Source organism: Carcharodon carcharias, chromosome 15, assembly GCF_017639515.1.
Source record: "Carcharodon carcharias isolate sCarCar2 chromosome 15, sCarCar2.pri, whole genome shotgun sequence".
Classification (NCBI taxonomy): Eukaryota; Metazoa; Chordata; class Chondrichthyes; order Lamniformes; family Lamnidae; genus Carcharodon; species Carcharodon carcharias.
The window spans coordinates 48,092,640-48,114,589 of NC_054481.1; the positions used below are offsets into that span (position 1 = coordinate 48,092,640).

The 21,950-nt window shown below is 42.5% G+C and overlaps 2 protein-coding genes across 7 annotated transcripts in view; one reads left to right on the forward strand and one right to left on the reverse strand.

Annotated features, from left to right (window-relative positions):
- The window catches only part of LOC121287954 (uncharacterized protein C7orf50), a 345,582-nt gene that overhangs the window by 276,419 nt on the left and 47,213 nt on the right, over positions 1 to 21,950 (forward strand). The gene's annotated exons all lie outside the window — the stretch shown is intronic.
- Positions 1 to 21,950, reverse strand: part of gpr146 (G protein-coupled receptor 146) — an 85,132-nt gene that overhangs the window by 50,993 nt on the left and 12,189 nt on the right. For 3 of the 6 annotated variants that reach the window (XM_041206110.1, XM_041206113.1, XM_041206108.1), the window contains 2 exons: positions 20,853 to 20,963; positions 19,402 to 19,518 (listed from right to left, as the gene is read on the reverse strand). The exons of 1 other annotated variant lie outside the window; for it this stretch is intronic. The gene's annotated coding sequence lies outside the window, so the exon portion shown is untranslated. Of the gene's footprint in view, positions 1 to 19,401; positions 19,519 to 20,852; positions 20,964 to 21,294; positions 21,406 to 21,950 lie in introns of all 6 variants that reach the window. 2 more of the 6 variants (XM_041206112.1, XM_041206115.1) reach the window with 2 other exon arrangements.

Below are 21,950 nucleotides of genomic sequence, written 5' to 3' on the forward strand. Positions count from 1 at the left end.
ATTGTTTACTATAAAACCGTATTATTCCAAGGCGTTGCTATTTCAGAGCTATATCTATGGGCCTTATCATCAACTGTCAATGCTTAAAAAAGTAAATTCAGTCACTTTTATGACAGATGATGGTTATTGTGCAATCAGTTATGACTCACTGTAAGACAAATATTATAAGTAATATAAATGTAAACAATAATTGATTTGGAGACCTCCATTAAGAATATTGTAATTATTGAATACAGATCATGGCAGGTGCAGTGCTTGGCACTCTAACTTTATCACAATGCATTGGAGATTGAGAAGTAGCCTGATCACATCCCTCACAGAATTTCAAAGCGCTTCTAATGAAGTACATTTTTTTATTGGAAGTGGTGTCAGTGATGTTATGTAAGCCAGTTTGCACACAGTAAGGTCCCACAGACAGCAAATGAGTTGAATGGTAATTAATGGTTGCATTGTGTTGCTGGGACACCAAGAGTGGTGCCTGTTCTCCAAATCTTGCTGTATGATTCCTGTGTGACTGCAACAAACTGATTGGGTGGGAGGGACATGATTAGGTGCCTTCGTTTGATTTATCATCTGAAACACAGCACCCACATAATGTTGTATTCTTTCAGTACTGCCCTGAGATGATAACCCATGCACTATGTGCTCAAGTCATAGAGTTGGACTTCACCCCGTAACCTCCTGACTCAGAGATAAGATTGCTATGAAGGGAGCCAAACTATCGAACTAATCTTCAGTCTGTAATAAACCTGAACTGATCAACATCTTTTGTGTATTGAATTAAACTTTACTATCCTTAAAGAACACGTTCTTGTGAGAATTGCATGCTATTTATTCATCCTCATCGCTGGAAAGGCAACTACAATTTCTGAATCTGTCAACCTGGTTGATAAAGTCCAAAAAACAAATGGTCTTAAAACAGCTTAATACCCTGTTCTGCAACACAGTAATACCACAATGGCTGCCTATAGTGAATCCATTATTCCTGGCCAAGATGGATCTAATTGGATAATTCCCCTGTCAATCATGCTAGGTGACAGCATTGTTGTAAATGACTGGGATTGATTTTATGCACATAATTTGAGTTATATAATTTTCCTCCACTCACTGCATTTTGCTGGAGAAATAATTCTGCTTTTATCGGCAGAAGTTGCTATAGTTCTGGTCATGAGTTCTGTTTGTTGCAGTTGGTAGAGTCTCTATGCAAATAGATTTTATTTGCTGTAAGCTCTGTTCCAAGTCCAACTCATTGACTGACACAGCCATGCCAATAGATACTCTGTCCCACAACTGTATTGCTTCCGCATGGACTTGCATTTGTAGTTTCCCATTGGCAGGTTCCATATCTCCACCATGCTTTGGGGAAATGTTGAATGGATGCTGGGTGCTTCTCTCACAATGTGTGAAAGAGACACAATGAAAGGATAAGCTAAAGTGGCTCAGATACTTTTCAACACAGCAGAGTTTCAATCCCTCCATGGCTTTGCTCCTTCCTATCTCTGGAACTCTCTTCCTATCTCTGGAACTCTCTGATATATCTGTGCTCCTCCTATTCTGGTGTCTTCCACATTCCTGATTTGAATTACTGCATTATTGTCTTCAGCTGTCTACGCCCTAAGCTCTGGAATTCTCTCTGTAAACCTCCCTGCCTCTCCTCTTTTAAGACCCTGTTTAAAACCTACCTCTTTGGCCATAGAACCATAGAATAATGTAGCACAGCAGGAGATCATTCAGCCCATTGAGACTGAGCTGGTTCTTTTGAAGAGCAATCTAGTTAATCACACTTCATTGCTCCTTCCCCATATCCCTACATGTTTTTCTCCTTCATGTATTTATGCAACTTCCTTTTGAAGGTTACTACTGAATCTGTATCCTCTAAGGCAGTGCATTCCAAATCCTAACCACTCATTGTGTAAAAAAGATTTTCAGGATTTCCGCCTCTGGTTCTTATGCCAATCATGTTAAATCTGAGCCCTCCAGTCACTCGAGAGTTGGTCATCTGACCTAATATCAAATTATGTGGTTCGGCGTCATTTTTGTTTTTTAACACTCCTGTGAAGCACCTTGGTATTTTTACTATGTTAAAGGCACTATATAAATGCAAGTTGTTCTTCTTGAGTTGAGTTGTCCTAACAGCAACCAGACAAAAGATGCCTAGGAGCAAGGAAATTAAATAATTGAGAACCATTTTGATTCAAATATCATTTCACCAATAATAAAAGTAAAATTAAAGGAAAAACAAATGTTTGACAATTACGTAGAATTTACTGCATAGAATCAGGCCCTTTGGGTCAACTAGTCTACACTATTATTTATGCTTCATACGAGCCTTGATATCAAGGCAGCATTTGACCGACTGTGGCATTAAGGAACCCTAGAAAAATTGGAAGTCAGTGGGAATCAAGGGGAAAACTCTCCACTGATTGGAGTCATACCAGCACAAAGGAAGATGGTGTGCTTGTTGGAGGTCAGTCACCTCAGTTCCAGGACATCACTGCAGGAGTTCCTCAGGGTAGTGTCCTAGATCCAAGCATCTTCAGATGCTTCATTAATGATCTTCGCTCCATCATAAGGTTAGAAGTGGGGATGTTCACTGATGATTGCACAGTGTTCAGTAGTATTCACAACTCCTCAGATACTGCAGTCTGTAGTCTTATAGCAGAAAGACCTGGACAATATCCGGGCTTGGGCTGATAAGTGGCATGTAAGATATGTGTTACACAAGTGCCAGGCAATGATCATCTCCAACAAGACAGAATTTAACCATATCCTCATGACTTTCAATGGCTTTGCTGATGCTGAATTCCCCCCACTATTAACATCCTGGTTACCATTGAGCAGAACCTGAACTGGACTAGCCATGTAAATACTGCAGCTCGAGGAGCAGGTCAGAGACTGGGAATCCTGTGGTGAATGAGTACTTCTCCAACGATGCTCAAAAAGCTCAACACCATCCAGTCTGCTTGATTGGCACCCCGTCCACCAACTTAAACATTCACTCCCTCCACCACCACCGCACAGTGGCAGCAGTGTGTAATAGATAAAAGATGAACTCCAGAAACTCACCAGGCTCGTTCAACGTCACCTTCCAAACCTGCAACCTCTACCACCTAGAAGGACAAAGGCAGCGGATACATGGGAACACCACCACCTGTAAGTTCCCCTCAAAGCCACACACCATCCTAACTTGGAACTATATCACTGTTCCTTCACTGTCACTGGATCAAAATCCTGGAACTCTGATCCTAACAGCACTGTGGGTGTTCCTACATCAGATGACTTGCTGCAGTTCAAGAAGGGCAGCTCACCACCTCCTTAAGGGCACTTGAATGCTTGCTTTGCCAGTTACGCCCACATCCCATGAAAGAATAATAAAAAGGAATATCCTGCTGTTCCATTTTCCTTCTTGTATTTACCTAGGCTTCCCGTAAATGCCTTATTTGATTTATTAGTGGCTGTCTTATACTTATGAACTTTTTTGGGCATCGAATTTCCAAATGGTAATATCAGTTTAATATTAGTTTTAATCCGTCTGCACGACTTAGCTCTGCTTTGCAAACTGAATGTTAAAATGAGTTTTTCAAACCAGGCTTTTTGTGTTTGTGGAACTATTAATGCATAATGAATGTAATGTTCTTTTAGTGCATAAGAAACTAAGAACAGATGTGGGACTAATAGATTTGACTGCTGTGCCAATGGGGGTAAATTAACACTGAATAATTTTCTATTCTGTGTTGTTTTCCCTGGGTTTCTCCAACTCCTTTGGTCTTTGCCTTCTGATTTTATTTAGAAAATGGAGACTATCTAGAAGCCTAATTCTACTCTTTTTATTGCTAATCTTGGGCTGAAAAAGCAGTTAGAGCACTGGAGCAAGAGTGAGTTGTGTTGACATGAAGAATCATATTGTCTTGGCATGGTTGCCATTCTGCAGTGGGATGGCAAGATTAGGAACTTATGGTTAGAGCATTTAGTCCACCATTGTACACTATTTCAGGGCTGCAGGAATCCAAATTTCTTACTCCTCAAAACTGCTGGCTGGCTGAATTTTATGTTTTTTAAAAGGAAGTACGTGACTCAATCTAACTATTTCCAGAAATAAAGGAGGAAGAGAGAATTTCATGCTGCACAGCCATGCACAGCATGGTTTAGATCAACAATCAGGACTGAATTTTATGGAAAGATGTTTCTGTTTAGAATGCTTTGAAAAATGTATCCAACCAAAAAACAAACTGGTAGAGACTGTCTCCTTGTCCCCCTGCCACACCCCATTACCAAAAGTTGTTTTGGAATTGTTAAAAGAAGATTATTGGAACATGTTTCATTTTGACTCACTCTAGGATGTCCTTCTGCACCATCACCTTCTGACCCTTCTGACTGAGCTCAATCACTCTTTCTTTCTGCATCCTAACCACCGATCCCATTTTCTTGGTTAACAGATATTGGTAATGGAGGATGGCAGCACCAAAGCTACAGGGAGTAGAGGGGGTGTGGGCTGGAGCTCTTGGTGGGTTTCCCCCATCAGCCCACGAACAATAGGGTGTTCCACACCTGTTGGATCAATTCACCTTTCTCCATTGCATTCCTGTGCCAAGATATCCTTAGCCCCCTTGCCAGATTTTCCATCTCCCTCCCTGCTATTCTGCTTTAGCCCTTAGTATCTCCTCTAGACCCATCTTTTGTTTCTTTACTTGTCCCATTACCACCTCACTTTCTTTTTGCCATGCATTCTTTTAATCACTCCTGCTCTCCTTTCTCATTTGTTCTCTTATCCCACCCAAATCTCTCTCCTCACCACCACCCCCCCCCACCTCAATTTTACCTGGCTCTGTACCTGCTTTTAAACTGTCACGTTTCTGACATCTTCCAGTTCTGATAGAAGGTAATTGACCTGAAATGTTAACTCTGTTTCTCTGTCAACAGATGGTGCCTAACCTGCTGAGCATTTCCAGCATTCTCTGGTTTTATTTTCTATTTTGTGGTACCCTAAACAAACTGTTTGTGTTCCACTGCATCTGCTCCTTTTGCTATTTTGGTATGTCAGTATGCTGGGCTGCTGAGTGCTGGGTCACTGGTTGAAGCTTATGATTTATCTACACAACCCAAACCTGATCCTGGCAAGTTGAGAGACCTCTGTAGCTCTAGATTATAAAAAAATTCTTACCTGCATACAGGTTAAAGGATCTGCAGTCATGCTCTTCATAATCTCAGGATGATTCAAAGTGCATTGAAACACATTTTTGAATCATACTCATCATCGCCATGTGAGAAATATGGCAGCTAATTTGCACAAAGCAAGCTCCCACAAACAGATGCGATGGGACCAGATAATCTGTCTTAGTGTTGTTGGTTAAATGAGAAATACATATTAACCAGGATGGGGAGAAAACTCTCTGCTCTTCTCCTAAATACTGGCATGGGATCCTTTACGGTTTAATGTCTTCACCGAAAGACAGCACCTCCCACAGTGCAGCACTCACGCTGCACTGGGAGCATTAGGCTTAGAGTCGGTGCTTGAACCTCTGAAGTGGGAGTTGAATCCACAACCTTCTGACTCAAGAGGCTGCCAACTGAGGCACGGCCAACACTAAGGAGGTATTTGCTAGCAATATTACCTACCAAATGAAATATCAGAACTGCCTTACTCACTTAACCTCAGGGTTCTGCTGCCCAAAGCTGGAACTGATCAAGTGAATGAATAAAACATTAGAATCTTGAACTGAGTAATTCACAGATGGTGTAAGCTGGCTGCCGCTCTTAGCTGTTTCAAATTCCTATTTTAGTCAACACCAGGCTGGGCAACTCTCCCGAAAACACATGTTTTGCAAATGAAAATTGTTAACTGAGAAACCTAATCCAAGGATTTCTGAAGAATTCCTTCAGTAAAGTGCCTTGTGTTACATCGAAACAACCTTCTCACCTGCCATATGGCAGGCTATATGCTGTTGGTCACAATAGAAAAACAGAATTACCTGGAAAAACTCAGCAGGTCTGGCAGCATCGGCGGAGAAGAAAAGAGTTGACGTTTCGAGTCCTCATGACCCTTCGACAGAACTTGAGTTCGAGTCCAAGAAAGAGTTGAAATATAAGCTGGTTTAAGGTGTGTGTGTGGGGGGCGGAGAGATAGAGAGAGAGAGAGAGAGGTGGGGGGGGGGGCGGTGTGGTTGTAGGGACAAACAAGCAGTGATAGAAGCAGATCATCAAAAGATGTCAATGACAATAGTACAATAGAACACATAGGTGTTAAAGTTAAAGTTGGTGATATTATCTAAACGAATGTGCTAATTCAGAATGGATGGTAGGGCACTCAAGGTATAGCTCTAGTGGGGGTTTTTTTTTATATAATGGAAATAGGTGGGAAAAGAAAAATCTTGGAAAAAAAAAAGGAAGGGGGAAACAGAAAGGGGGTGGGGATGGGGGAGGGAGCTCACGACCTAAAGTTGTTGAATTCAATATTCAGTCCGGAAGGCTGTAAAGTCCCTAGTCGGAAGATGAGGTGTTGTTCCTCCAGTTTACGTTGGGCTTCACTGGAACAATGCAGCAAGCCAAGGACAGACATGTGGGCAAGAGAGCAGGGTGGAGTGTTAAAATGGCAAGCGACAGGGAGGTTTGGGTCATTCTTGCGGACAGACCGCAGGTGTTCTGCAAAGCGGTCGCCCAGTTTACGTTTGGTCTCTCCAATGTCACAATAGATCCAGTTGCAGATCCAGCTCCAGAGCGGACCTGGAAGATACTATTGCCCATTCTGGCATTCATGTTAATTGTGTATCAATTGTGTTTAATTATATGCACATGGAGTGCATTAATTGGGGCTTGACTTGAACAGATATAAAGGGACAGTTGCCTTAACAGGTCCAGGCTGCGGACAGTTGAGGGGGTACTCTGGCCCGATAGTCTGCCCCTCTTCCCCGGCTGTGTTTATGGCCGGGTGTCCCGGGTGTCCTTGGAGAGGCAACACGCGGTGTCCACTGGTACGCTTGAGGCCTTCCATGACCGGTGTGCATCGCGGGAGCCAGGGTGCACCATCGTCCCCCAAAATGAAATTTAATTTGAGTTCATAAGTTTCCTTTAAGATTTTTGTCTTTTGTTACAGTGCTCCTTTAAGGGCTAGCAATTAATTTTTTAATTTGCCCACATGTTTAATTGATCTTGCTCAAAAGAATGTAAAGGGATACTTGCCATTAACAGGTCCAGGCAGCGGGCGGTCAAGGGGTTGTCTGGCCCAACTATCTGTCCCTCTTCCGCAGCTATGTTCATGGCTGGGTGTCCCTGGAGCAGGAACATGTGATATCCATTGGTACGCATGAGGCCTTCTGTGACCGGTGGACACCACAAGGGCTGCAGCGCATCGTAAGCCCCAGGAATGACATTTTAATTGAGTTATGTAAGTTTCCTTTCAAGTAATTTTTTTAACGTGCCCCATCAGGAACTGTCACTCCTCTTATTAGTTTATTTTTATTGATTTATTGGTTTTCAAGAAGAGCACATAAAGGGACACTTGACATTAACAGGTCCAGGCAGTGGGCGGTTGCGGGGGTTATCCGGCCCAACTGTCTGCTCTTTTTCTATGGCTACGTTCACGGCTGGGTATCCATGGAGAGGGAGCACGCCATGTCCACTGTCAGGCTTGAGGCGTTCCACGACCGATGGGTACTATGGGGGCTGGAATGAATCATTAACCCCCCAAAATGACATTTTAGTTTGATTCGGTAAGGTTCCTTTCAAACTTTGTTTTTATTACAGTGCCCTCTAAGGAGCTTTCAATTGGTTAACTTGTTTTTTCTTAATTGGTTAATTTGTTAAATCAGTTTTACTGGTACTCAAAAGAGTATAAAGGGACACTTAGTGAAACTGTGTGTGGTTGTGTTAGAAGGTATATGCTTGTAATGTTCCACTCTAAATAAGTACAAGACAAGTAAAGATTGGCTCTGGTTTCATCCTTCACCAACTGACATTTTGCACTATAACAATTCATGTAATCTAGTTTTAATTCTGTCCTGTCCTACAAACACAATGTGTTGACTAAATAATCTGTTCTGGTGATGTTGATTGAGGAACAGATATTGGCCAGGGCACCAGGCAGAATTCCTCCCTCTGCTCTTTTTCAGTACAGGGTTGTGGGACATTTCACATCCTTCTGAGAGTTCAACTAACAGTTTAATGTCTTATCTGAAAGAAGGCACCTCAGCACAGCACTGGAGTGACAGCCCAGATTTTAGGCTCAAGCCTCTAGAGTGGGACTTGAAGTCACAACGTTCTGACTCTGAGGCAAGACCTCTACCCGCTGAGCCATGGCTGACACACAGAGAAAAAGCAAAAGAAATTGGGTTAACGAATCGGGGAGCAATGTTTTGGAGCGTGGTAATATGATAATACAGGTTTATTTTGCCCTCATTCTTAGTTTCCAAGTTTGCTATAGGAGGAGTGGGAGAATTGGAGGGCAGATGCCTTCATTGCTGGGGAGTCGGGGAGTCGCACAGAAAAGATCAAGAAAACACAATCTCAATCTTCATTCTTTGTGCTTCCTAGCACCCATCCTGTTTGAGAAGAGATGGGGCTTGGGGTGGAGGGGTTAGGGTTAGGTGGAGGGGGAGGGGTGGTGGAGGGGGCATTTTATGTCCTGAAAACAAACAGGACAGAATTTAATGGGTAACAAAAGAAAACAAAACTATTTGTTTATATGTTAGAAAAAGTTAGAATTTAAGACTGTTGGCTACAAGAAATATCCATACTTCTCTTGAGATTACACAGCCAGGAGAATTTTAGTTTTCTACTCAATTGGACTTGATCATTAATCCAAAAAATAATTTTAGATCTTTGGGAAATCATAACCATATGGATGAGATTTAGTTTGTAATGTGTGTGTTGAGAATGTCTGATTCAAGCTTCAAGAATTTCTGAATGTCCCGATGTTGTTGCTAGCAGCAAGAATACAATATGGTTGTGTCTTATAGGTTTTCTTGCTTCTGATGTTTATCATAATAACAGTACGTTGGTGTGTACGGACCTTTGAGACCGTTCAACACAGAATAAACAGGATAAACTGGGTTTGCCGGCAAACCACATCTGTTGATGGCTTTATAGTGAAATTATCCATCAGGTTCCCGCTTAAGTCATTGGCTATTGAAAGCAAAAGCTGTGTTTATATACTGACCCATGGCCTTTTGCACTCCCGAAATCTTTCTGTCACTTCTTAAATGGAAAGGGGAGAGAAGTTACCACTCGCACATTGCACCCTTTCATCAACAGGGAGGGCCACAGCAAATGTAGTGCAGCTCTTTAGAGAGCCAGATTAGGCTGGAGATGCCAAGCACTTAATTTTGCATCTGCCATGCCAGTGGGGCAATAAATAGAATTTTCTGCATGGGGAAGTTAAGAAAAGTGGCTAAATTGAAATGAGGTATTGAAGAAATTTAAAAATGTGAATGTTGCACTATTAGAATCTTCTTTCAGATGAAACCATTAGCAGATAATTTTTCCCTGTACTAGTATAAAAAAATAGCCTTAGTATGAAATGGGGGTAAACAGCAAAACAAATCAAGTACAAGATAGGCCTTTCACATCCTTTCAAACTCTTCCCCTTAACTGACCCATTTACTTTAAGCAGCTCTATTCTCTTACTAACTCTTTTGTATCATCATTGAATGGAGAAATATAGGCCTCGAGAAAGAAGCATTTTCCTTCTTGTTTCATCGCCATGCCTATTTTCCCAAGTTTCCATATCTGTGCATTTCCCCTGGCTATATTTTCATTCTTTATGGAATGTGGGTGTCACAGGCAAGAGCAGCCTCTAATTGCCCTTGAGAAGGTGGTGGTGAGCTGCCTCTTGAGCCGCTGTAGTCCATGTGGCGTAGGTACACCCACAGTGCAGTCAGGAAGAGAGTTCCAGGATTTTGATCCAGTAACAGTGAAGAGACAGCGATACATTTCCAAGTCAGGATGGTGAGTGGCTTGGAGGGGAACTTCCAGGTGGTGGTGTTCCCATGTGTCTGCTGTCCTTGTTGTTCCAGACAGTAGACCATGAGTTTGGTAAGTGCTGTCAAAGGAACCTTATCGAGTTGCTGCAGTGAAGGGGCATCAACCTGAAATGTTAACTCTGTTTCTCGCCACTGGTGCTGCCTGACCTGAGTATTTCCAGGATTTTCTGTAGATTATTTCTGACTTACTCTTGTAACCACAATGTTTATGTTTCTGGCCAGTGATGACTCCCAGAATATTGATGGTTCAGCGATGGTAATGCTGTTGGAAGTCAAGGGTAGATGGTTAGATTCTCTGTTGTTGAAGATAATCATTCCCTGGTACTTGTGTGGCATGAATGTTACTTGCTACTTATCAGCCCAAGCCTGAATTTTGTCCAGGTTTTATCGCATGTGAGCACAGGCTGCTTCAGTACTTGAGGAGTTATGAATGGTGCTGAACTATGTAATCATCAGTGAACATTCCCAGCTCTGACCTTATGATGGGGGGAAGATCATTGAAGAAGCAGCTGAAGGTGGTTGGACCTTGGACACTACCCTGAAAAACTCCTGCAGCAATGTTCCATGTTATTCCTGTATGCTTTCATTGAATGTATTGTCTCCCTGTGTTTCCATTGATTTCTGTTGATGTGTCCCCTTAATATTTTTGTTCAAAAGTGAATGCTGGCCACGGGTGCCCAAATGTCCCAGATTTGGCTTTCTGTCCCACGTCCCAGATCTGAGCTTCCTGGTCTCAGATTTCTCCTGTGTCCGCATCTTTTGGTTCTGTGCACTGTGCTGCTCTGCATGTGCAGACCTGAGCTCATACTGCCTTGAGGGAACATTGGCAGGCATTCTCCTCTTGAAAGTTGTTTGGCTTCTGCAGGTGGGTGGTTTGGGTAGTGTCCAGCGGGGATGGGGTCCTAGCCGAAGCCAGGTCAGGCTCAAAACTGGGTCTCTCCCCTCACCCCACCACCGCCAACTACTGTCCCGTCAGCATTCCCCTCCCACGGTCTCATCAGCAACCTTCCAGCCCTTGTAGTCCCGCTAGCACCCACCCCAACCCCCACCTCTGTGGTCCCATCAGCACTCTTTCTCCTATGGTCGAAGTATCCCTTTGGGCAGGACTTTTCGCTTGACATGTGGGTATGTGCTCAACACACTCAAGCGTGCAATTTCAGTCAGCACGTGCACACTAAACTCGGAAGTGCACCTGCCAACAATTAAGAGGGCTATTAAGCCATTAACAGCGCAATTAACTGGGATTTTTCGCAGTTAACCCATCCAACGTTATGGTTGGCAGATGGGCAGATCGGCCAGGCAGCCTTTGTATTTTTGAGGAAACCTCATCCAAGGCCGGGATGAGGTTTCCGATATTAATTAAAAAAAAATAACGTTGATGCAGAATTTTCATCATCCATATATTCTGGTGACTAATCCTGATGCGTGGGCATTTTTTCTCAATTTTTAACATCTTTGTTTTTTGCATCTAAATTCTTCAGCTCCCTGAGGCAGCTCTCTGCCTTCAGGGAACTTTCATTCCATGCTCCCCTGCACCCATGCTGACTTCAGCGCTTGCTTCCTCCCGCCCCCTACCCAGGCAGCGCAGATCACATCAACACGCACTTCACGCATTAAGTCATGGTCGGGGGAGGATCGCAGTTGGCGGTCCGTTTCCCGACCACTCCAATCATGTGTGTGTGTATTCAGCTTGCTCAGTGTTTGGCATAGATTCCACTATGTGCCAGTCGCTTTGGCTGCATTCATATTTTATACTTATCGGTAATGGTAATGATGAAACTACCGGAGTGTTCCAAAAACCCATCTGCTTCACTCATGTCTGTCAGAGGAGGAAACCGTCTGTCCTTATCCCATCAGGCCACACACACACATCAATGTGATTGACTCTTAATTCCTCTCTCAAATGGCTAGCAAGCCACTTGGTCAACCACTGCAGAAAGTAGCACTGTGAACGAGGATTGCCAAGGTTCAAGAAAGGTGGCTCACCAACCCCTCAGGAGCAATAAGTGATAACGTTGCCAGTAACACTCAAACGCAGGAGAAAAAATCTTCATAAACGTTTCTTTTGTCTTGCTAGCATAACTTTCGCTCCTTCTGCACTTTGGATGTTCTGCCTCATGAATCATTAACTGGCTCCCAAACCTCCACTGATATTAGTCTGAGAGTAGCTATTGGAGGATGGCAAAATAGTCTGAGAAGCCATTGTCTTGACCTTTATTCTTACTTCTCCTTTCTTGTGGGGAGGTACCTAGCATATAATCAGAAACTGAGTTCACGGGCTGAGATCACAAATACAAATTTGGCTTTTGACCAGTCCCATAAAGCAGCTTATTGGCTTTCTCAACTGCTACACCACTGCAATGTCCAGTCAACATTCTAGCTTTCATATGAAATGCGAATGAATATTCACTGTTTCAGTGACATATATTTAAGTCTGAGGGGGAAAATAGTTGCACTCCTTTAGGGTGAAAAATTCATTGTACCCCTGCTATTATACAAATGCAGAGAGATTCCTTTCCATCATCATTTGTAATTAAGTTCATCATGAAATCCCCACGGATTGTAATTTGCAATACGTGGGATAGAATCCATCCTTTGTTTTGTCCCTAGAAAAAAAATTCTGACTCTGTTGTTGAGTGCACCGTAATTGAAACCAGTCTGAGTTTTTCAATTTTCCACTATGGATGTCTGCAAAACATCTTGCGTGCAAGGTTACAGTGAAAACAGGGTATTCTCTAAAAGCCAGGGGCTGCATAAAAATCACTGTCAGGAAGCAGCAGGGGATTTGCTGGGGGGTGGGGGCCAGTTTTGAACTTATTGAGAGCTCTAACCATCAGTATGAAATTAGCAGTGACCACCATCAAGGTGACCAGAATAGATTGATGCCCTGAAAGTACAGAAGAGTTTGGCACTGGCTACCATCTGCCATTTGATGAGCTAGGACATCATTTACAGGGAAATGGTTGTGCAGTGGTAATGTCACTGGACTAGTAATCCAGAGGCCTGGGCTAATCTGGGGGCACTGGTTCAAGACCCATCACAGCAGCTGGTGAAATTTAAATTTGATTAGCAAAATATGGAATTGAAAGCCAGTCTCAGTAATGGTGACCATGGAGCTACCAGTGATTGTCGTAAAATCCCATCTGGTTCATGGATGCCTTTTAAGGAAGGAATCTGACATCCTTACCTGGTTTGGCCTACATGTGACTCCAGACCTTCAGCAAAGTGGTTGACTCTAAACTGACCTCGGAAATGGCGTAGCAAGCCACTCATTTCAAGGGCAATTAGGGATGGGCAACAAATGCTGGCTTTGCCAGCGATGCCCACATCCCATGAGAGAATAAATTAAAAAATGAGATTCCACATGGTCAAAAGCGTCACTCCCACAAAGTGATAGAGGATGAATTTGGAGGGTGACCAACCTCTTGATTGGCAGCTGTCCAAGAGGTCAGCAGGCTCTCAGATTGGAAAAATGACCAGAGGGGACTTGAAGAGGAAGGGAAAAAGAATTTTAAATAGGGGGAGAAAGAATGCAAAATGTATAAATGTTTTACATATAAATTATTTTATTTACTTTGTAGTATAGATCCGATTGTTGCATTTCACACCTTAGACCACATTATTACCTCTTTCACCTGCACTCAACATGTCTACTGTATAATGACAGCAATGTGAATTAAATCAAATCTTCCTTTCAGAATTAACTGATATATCACCAATAATGAGCTACTGATGGTCAATTTGAGCAAGTATGTTCAGCCTCAGATTCTGCGCCCTTTTATGAAGCACCAAAGTTCAGAACATGGCAGTCCTTAAATCCCTCAACTTTATTGTGACTCTAAATCATTTGTTGCTATGTGTTATACATTTAGCAGTATAGCTAAAAAGATCCCTCGGCACCATGCTGATGGTATCATAAGTATTCTTCCTGGAGTCGTGGCCAGTATTCATCTCTCAGTAGATACCTTGCTGTTTGTGGGAGCTTGCTGTACACAACATGGCTGCTATGTTTCCTACATTACAATAGTGACTACACTTCAGAAGTATTTCATTGGCTGTAATGTGTTTTGGGCCTTCCTAACCTCATGAAAAGCGCAATATAAATCCAAGTTCTTTCAATCCTTGACACAATGAGCGAAGTGTTATGTGCCCCGATGGTTCCCACCAAACCTCGTATTTGTTGGATTGTGACCTTTTGTGTCTGAAACTGACTGTGATCATGGTTGACGAGAAGAAAGCACAGGTTTCTAAGAAGGGCGCCAAGAAAGTACAGAAAAAGTTTGCTGTGAAGGGCGGCAAGAAGAGGAAACGATCCAGGAAAGAAAGTTACTCCATCTACATCTACAAAGTGAGGAAGCAGGTTCACCCCGACACCGGCATCTCATCCAAGGCCACAAGCATCATGAACTCGTTTGTGAACGATATTTTTAAGTGCATCGTGGGTGAGGCTTCCCGCCTGGACCACTACAACAAGCGCAGCACCATCAGCTCCTGGGAGAACCAGACGGCTATGCGTCTGCTGCTGCCCGGGAAACTGGCCAAGCACTGTGTTGGAAGGGACAAAGTGGTGGCCAAGTACACCAACTCCAAGTAAAACTCCGCAATGGACTGAAGAACACATAAATGCTCTTAATCCTTAATAGCCCATTTGGCAGGAAAATTAACTCACTCTATAGAGGGTGATGTGGTTCGAACTTCTGAGATGTGGACCTGGATTTTCACCCTTGAGGCAGGTGGTGGAGTTGGGAAAATTCCCAGCTTGGCCCATCCACCTCGGGAGAAAGTTCCCACAAAGGTGGGATTTTCATTCTGGGTGAGGGGGTGGTGGGGGCTAGAGATGGGCCAGCTAACACAGGAAAACATTTGGAGGCAGCCACAGGGCTGTTTAAAAGGCACACCTCAGTGCTATGTGACTTTGTCTCAGTTATAATGAAAACAGGCCCCCCGGCTTCCTCACCCTCCCCCACACACTCCTCATGCCCCATCTGTGCCACCTCATGTCCCCCACCTACCCACTGGGGACCCTCATTCCCCCCATGTGAAGAAAGGCTCTCCAAACAATCCTTGTGGCCACTCATGCCCCCCATAGTAAGTTATGGCATTTCACGCCCAGTCACCCTATACTCTATAGAAGCAGTGAACCCTCTTATGGCAGTAGGATGTGTGTAAAAAAAAAATGTTTTTGTAAAAGAGTCATTGATCAATAATTTCCCAATTTCTCAAGAAACTCCTTTTTACTATGGGGCAATGAAAATGTCAATCTTTCAGACCTTTTAAAGTTTCAATAGCTGAAACTGCAGGTACTTGAAACTTTTTAACATTGTGTAAATAAATATTGTGCAATTGACAACAGAGATCAGGGAGACAGAGATGTCAATCAAGCAATGTTTTCTCTGGGGCTCAGGTGTTTCAGTACTCTAATGGTTGTCTGGGCTCTTAGTCAAGAATATATAATGAGGCTTGGCTGAGAGTCCAGAAATCTGTTAGCCTATTTTTTATACACATCCTAGTGTCAATATAAGATTCATTACCCATTATACACTGTATAGAAGCAAAGGGGCATGGAAGTGCCATAGTTTGGCATGGGGAATGAGGAGCCATAGGGACTGGAGGGGTGGGGGAGGAGCCTTACCTTGGCATGGGGGGCCTATGGGGCCATATGGGGTGGGTCAGGGGCATATCTTGACATGAGGAGGACCTTTTGAACTTACCTTTTATGCAGGCTGTGAGGGGCTGTGAATCACGACTCATTGACATCTTTGCCCAACTCCTTGAAACTTGCGGAGGACCAAGACATGCCTATCCCTACAATGGAGTCAGGTAGGTTGAGAGTGCAGTGTGCAGGCTTGTGACCCGAATCAGCCCACACCCTTTAAGGTCCTATTGAAATTTGTAAAAGCCAAATATGGGGTGGGGAATCCCAGAATCAGGTCCTTGCTGCCCATTTTAAAGGGTTCCCAAGTCAGCCTGACTCAATGAAAATCCAGGCAGCTGTTTCCTCCTGGGTTTTGTAACACAGCATTTGGTGATGCACATGGTGCACTCCCATTTCCATATGCTGAAGTGACTGATTGTGCAGGTCATAGAATCATACGGCATAGAAGAAGACCACTCACCCATCATATCTGTGTTGGCCCTTTGAAAGAGCTATCTAATTACTCCCACTCCCCATTTTACCAGACTCACAGCATTCCTTTAAATTTTTCATTAAAAAAGAGTAAATAAGCTAAATATCTAGTCATTTGAATTTGAAATCTGCTGTCAAATTAAAATTTAATATTTAGTAATACAGCCCCTCCCCAAGTGCTGTATCAAAATGAGATACAATTGGTAAAATAGGATTTTTGGAGGTAGATTTATTTATGTTCTCCCCTTGATTCATTATTTCTCGAGTGTCACTGCAATGATGGCACATTGCCAATTTTAACAGGGTTGGTATGTAGAAATCTGTTTTAAGCTGTTCAGAAACAGTGGCAATTGCTGCCTCTGGTGTGCTGTTCTGGTTCAGTGTCGCAGACCTTTTGTCTGTCATATCCATGGAAGCAACAAAAAGGATGAGGGACAGTCCTGTGCTTTGGAGTAAGTAGCCCTTCTAACAACAAGCTCTTGGACAGCATTGTCTATGTGCAGCTTCCGGTTCCCATTATGTTTTTTCATTTGTTGAGATGCCAGACAAGATTGTCAAATGTTGGCAACTGCAGCGCAAATTTTGATTTGATGCATGTGGAGACAAAGACATGCGTTACATCATAATTCAGAGAAATAGTAAATTGAGTTGCGATAGTGAGGGGATTATATCAATGTGACCAATTTTCTTTCTTTCACAATAGCATTTTGTGCACAGAAATTTTGTAGCATTTGAAGTTCCCCCTTTTGTAATTGATTCACTTAACAAAATTGCACTCAGAAATTGCATCTTTTTGAAGCTTTCTGCTCCACATTTTCTTAATGGCTCATTAGTTTATAGAGAGAACTGGAATTCAAGATCCCTGATCTCTTATTAGAATTCTTTCTCCTTCCCCCTTAATTTGGACTTTTTGCTCCAGTGTATCACCCTTTCCCTGGAAGGGATGGAATCGAACATACAAACATATGATTTAGGAGCAGGTGTAGGCCACTCGGCCTCTCAAACCTGCCCAGCCATTCAATAAGATCATGGCTGATCTGAATGTAACCTCAGCTCCACATTCCTGCCTACAGCACAATAACAAGTTTTGGGGTAACTCTTTTTGAAGGGGGCGTGAGGTCGAAGCAGTGTTTTTTGCTCTCTTCCTGCGATTATATCTTCCTTTTTCCCATTCTATGCTGACATCCCAGCTTTGACCAGGAACTTGCCACGCAGGATTGCAAACTTCCCCTTTTCTTTGCACTCTGGTGCTGCAGTTGTGGAATGCGACTCTGTACCAAAACAGCTGCTTTGTCAAAGGGATCTAATCCTTTGGAGGGTTGTTTGAATTCTGCTTTGAAATGGGAGCACAAAATGGGTGCTACTGCACTGGCTGCCTGTTATACACCCCCACTCTTTGGTGATAGCAGTGACTTCAAAAGGGTTGAGTTATCGGGCAGGGCGTATGACAGGCAACCAGTGAGGTGCTGCCCCAAAACTAATTTCTACAAAAAAAAGAAACTCTAGCAGGTAACCCATGATAAACTCAAAAAATTATAAATGTTGGATTTCAGAAATAAAAATTAGAAATGGTTAGAAATACACAGTAGGTTGATCATCAAATGAGATAGAAACGCATATAAGCTCATGAGAAATAACAGCTGGAGCTGGCCAGATGTTCCATTGAGCCTGCTACACCATTCAGTAGCTGAACTTCTACATCAACTCTACTTTCCCGCCCTATTTCCATTTCCTATGCTTTGGCAAAGTCTGTCAGAAAAGAGTGCAACACACAATCCTAAACTTTGGGTCGGTCGTAGCTCTGTTGGTAGCGCTCTCACCCCGAGTCAGAAACACGTGGGATCAAGTCCCACTCCAGAGACACAAATGGAAAAATCTAGGGTGGTACAGTATTGAGGGGACACTGCATTGTCAGTGGTGGTGTTTTTCGGCTGAGATGCTAAATCATGAGATGTCTGCCCTCTTCGATGGACGTAAAATATCCCACAATATTATTTTGAAGAAGACCAGTGGAGTTCTTCTCACTGTCTTGCCAATACTTAACCCTCGTTGAAAAAAATTATCAGGTCATTATCATGATTCTGTTTCTGGGAGCTTGCCATGTGAAAATTGGTTGCCACATTACAACAGCCACTTCACTTCAAGAATACTTCATTGGCTGTAAAATACTTTCAACATTCGATGGTTGTGAAAGGTGCTACAAAAATGCAAGTTCTTGCTTTCAAACATGTCTTTCACTTTTGCACAGTGATTGGTTATTGTTTCTTGCACTAGGTGCCCAGCACCTATTCTGCATGCACCTGTAACCGCAAATACTTTTCAGATTTAATTACTATTGAAATGGTGAGTGAAACAGGCAAGATTTCCATGTTGATTATTTCTATACCAAGTCCAGTTCTGCATTCAATGCATAGGAGATAGACATTATCAAGTACATCTTCTTAATGTGAGAACCAATCTTAATTGGCATATTTTTCTTGTGCAAAGTAAACCCACAGTTACATTTTGCGATTGAAGTGCTTCTGCGTGCCAAGATTGAAGTGCTTCTGGGTAGTCTGTACACAGCAATAAATCTGCACGGAGGGTTGTATAAGATTTAATGATTGTGGTTTGTATTGATCTTTGCGCTCATCCAGTTCTGGCTTCTTGCACATCTGCAATTTTCATCACTTCAAAACTGGTGGCCATGTCTTCGGCTACCTCAGCCTCAAATCTCTGGAATTTCCTCCCTAAACCTCTTCCCCTCTCTCTCTCTCTCTCCTCTTTTAAGATGTCCCTTATTGAGCAAGCTTTTGACCTGCTGCAATACCTCCTCATGTGGCTTGATGTCAAATTTTGGTTTGATTGCGCTCCTCTAAAGCGCTGTGGGACAATATATGAATGCAAGTTGTTGAATGGATGCAACAGGCTATAACATGGATCAACACCTAAAAAGCAACTCGGAGAACATCTGAGCAATCGAATCACAACCTTTTCCAGGTATAGCAGTTAGGTTATCTACATTAACACAAGTGAGGTGATGTCTGTATTTATGGTATCGGTGCTGACAGTGTGATCAGTGCTTTGTGTTTCATCTCAATCACATAGCCATTCATGTTGGTACTTGTTGCAAAATTACCCACCTTATTCTGCAATCAGCTCTGTCATTTCTTTTGAAACTTTGAGAAACTGAAATGAAACTGGATTGCCACCAAAAGAAGCCCTGAATAATTTATGACATGATTACCTTTCAAAGTAGTACTTTAAAATTCCCTCAAATCAATATATGTACCTTGACACAAGTTTCTATGCTTCACTCACCTGGGCTGTGGTTTGTACCAACTGTCCAATGTAGCTATGCAGCTTTCACGTGGGTTGCCAACTCTCCAGGATTGCCCTGAAGTCTCCAGAGAATGAAGATTAATCCCCTGGACACTACTGCAAACAAAACCCAGGAGGAAATCAGAGCAACGTTCAAGCAATTAATTTAAAAATATGTTTTGAATGCTTACATTTATTATTTATTAAAAATATTGGATGGAGATGGTGAAAAGGTTATTTGATTGGCAGGAGTTCATGTGATGAAACCTCCAGGAATAATTCCAACCAATGTTGATGACCTATTTTTGATCAGCAGATGCTTCTCTTCCAGTGAAACTGTATGGCCTACATTGGATTACTGGCAAGTGCCTCTCAGCAGAGATGTACAAATAGAGCAGGTTTCTTAAGTTCATTAATAAATGGATCAGTCTCCTGGATTTCCATGGAGTCAATTTATTCCAAGAAAGGATTCCTATTAAATGCTTCGAAGTGAGAAATTGTTGGAATAAATCAAATTCTCGTGGCTGTAAAACAACTTGTGACACCACATTTCCTTTTTTGTAAAGGAACATTCAACAAAAGTGGTTGTGCAATTCTAGTCATGCTCCAAGAATACTACTGTCACCCAGAAATACTTCAATTTTTTATTTATGAAACTCATCATTCACAGAACTCAAAGTAGTGTTTTGGATTTACTTTATCCCATTAAGAATCTAGAAGCAGTGTTGGTGGAGGGTCATAACTGTGCTACCATTTAAAATCTGGCATGGCAAAGCAGCATTGAAGTACAATGTCAAGGCTGTATTGCCCCAGGGGAGATGGTGGTGTAGTGGTAATGTCACAGGACCACTAATCCAGAGGTCCAGGTGAATGCTCTGGGGACATGGGTTCATGGCAGCTGGTGGAATTTAAATCTGGAATTAAACGCTAATCTCATTGATTATGACCACAAAACTATCATCGATTGTCATTAAAAACCCTAACCCTAATGTCCTTTAGGGAAGGAAATCTGTTATCCTTACCCGGTCTGGCCTACATGTAACTCTAGACCTCTGAAGTGGCTGAGCAAGCCACTCAGTTCAAGATGAGCGACAAATGCTGGCCTTGCCAGTGATGAATAAAGGAAAAAAGTAGTATGGGCTTGGATCCTCATGCCCCTCTGTGCATCAATCCTCAGACCCTCATCAATCCTTAGATACCTTTGTATCAATGGACCTTTCATCACAAAGAGGTCTAAAATGAAAATCTCCTCTGTTTATTGACTGTAAGGGTCCTTTATGAAATGGGCTGTCTCAATCCAATTCTTATGAAACTACTGATCCTACTCACAGAATAATGACACTCTTACCTAGAGAAGACACAAGAAGTCCCGTGTAGGAAATGGAAATACATCACACAGATGATGTACAGATGTTGAGGCACATTGTTGGGGCAGAATAGAATAAGCTTACCTGTATGGAACTGGTTGTGCTAGACCTGTCCTGCGAAGGCTTAATAGTACATGCAGCAGAAAAAGTTCCATTTCCCAGACTAATGTCCCTCACCTTAATGAGCATTAATATCTTTGAGAAAAGAACAAAAATTTGTAAGTTCTGGCATATGTTAAACTTGAAGTTAATCCCCCTCTTTAGCCCACACAATGTGTTCTGCCCAAGATAATAAAGAAATGCATCTAAGTAAGCACTTATCACAGTGAAAGATCTCAAAATACTTCACAATTTTTGAAGTATGGCCTATAGCCAGATAGTTTGACATTTAAAAATTGAATTATTCGATAATTTTCAGTAGCACCAATGATATCACAGCAAAGTGGGAATTCTATTTTTTTTAAAAATAAGAACTGAAGAAGCAATTTTAATTAGACAATTTGTAATAAAGGGGAATCAGTTATACCATAAGGTTATAACAACTCTGGTTGGACATATTCCTGGAGGATCCATCATCTTGCCTCTCGCCTTGAAATGCTCCATCCCAGTCAAAGAACCATCTTTTACGTTTCCAATACTGTTATGATGAAGAAGTGAAAGGGTTCAAAGGAAATTGAAAACTCAAAGAATGCACATTTTGAAGATTTTTCTTCTAGTTTGCTCACAGCTGAGTCCAGGAGATTATTCCCCGGGTCCTGGACGTTCCAGGACAATCTGGAGGGTGGCAACCCGAACTGTTGTTGTGCAGGCAGATTGTTTCCTGGGTATCTGCTGCTCTTGGTGTGATCACTAGGGGGCAGGGTGGAGGGAGTGGGGGCGGGGGTGGTTGGTTACAGGTGAAAGATTAAATCCCTTCTGGTTTAATGACTCCTGTTCCTCACTCTGGCCATGAAACTCATGTCCTCCGAATGATACTTTCCCTAAAGACCGTGCTTTCAAAACACTTTCCCTTTGATGAATTGGGGTGTAAACCAACACCACACAGTGTATAAATTTGTTAATGATTGCATTTAACTTCCGAATGAAGAAAAGGCACATACATTGAGAGCACAACAAATGTTGTAAATACCAGCGTTACTTTAATTTTAGTTCAGTAGCTGGGTGACTTTACTTTGAGAAATT